Below are 618 nucleotides of genomic sequence, written 5' to 3'. Positions count from 1 at the left end.
GGGATCCCGACCCCCATCATTTTGGTGAGCCAAAGGAGAGTCTGTGGTCTCAAGCTTTCTTGGAGTTCCAGTAAGCTCCTTTACCTCCTCCCTCTCGTCCTGTAGTCAGGTTCATTCAAGCACCTAGGAAGGCTTGATTGGACGATTCCGTTCTGGGACCGGAATCCGGTCTATTTTTTAATAGACCCGGGACACATCCCGCATGGATGGGGGACGCCCTGTCTAGGGACAAATGTCTCCACGTCAAGGAGTCAAGCAAGGCTTTTCACATGAAATGTCACAGAAAAGCAGACGACTACAAGTGATTCTGACTGGGGAGTCGGAAAAGGATGGGTCAGTTTCCCTCCTTACCCCGAGAGACTCACCCCTAGGACATCTTTTGTACAACTGAAAAACACTCAGTCTTCAAGACCTCAAGGAGAAAGGATGGGCCGGCTTTCCCCTACACTTGGGGGTCTGTGCCTAGGCTATCTCAAAGCAATTTTACCTGGCCCCAATTGGCATCTATCTGAGGGCCAAGAAAATGTGATTTGTGCTGAGGGTTCCAGAAATCCTCTGTGAGCTTTTGAACCTTCCTGTCAGCTTCTCTCTCTCTCTCTCTCTCTCTCTCTCTCTCTC

The sequence above is a fragment of the Petaurus breviceps genome, unplaced genomic scaffold (assembly GCF_028583685.1).
Source record: "Petaurus breviceps papuanus isolate PSGF00001 unplaced genomic scaffold, PetGlider_PUasm1.0 224, whole genome shotgun sequence".
NCBI classification, from domain to species: Eukaryota; Metazoa; Chordata; class Mammalia; order Diprotodontia; family Petauridae; genus Petaurus; species Petaurus breviceps.
Note: the sequence above shows the minus strand (reverse complement) of the source record.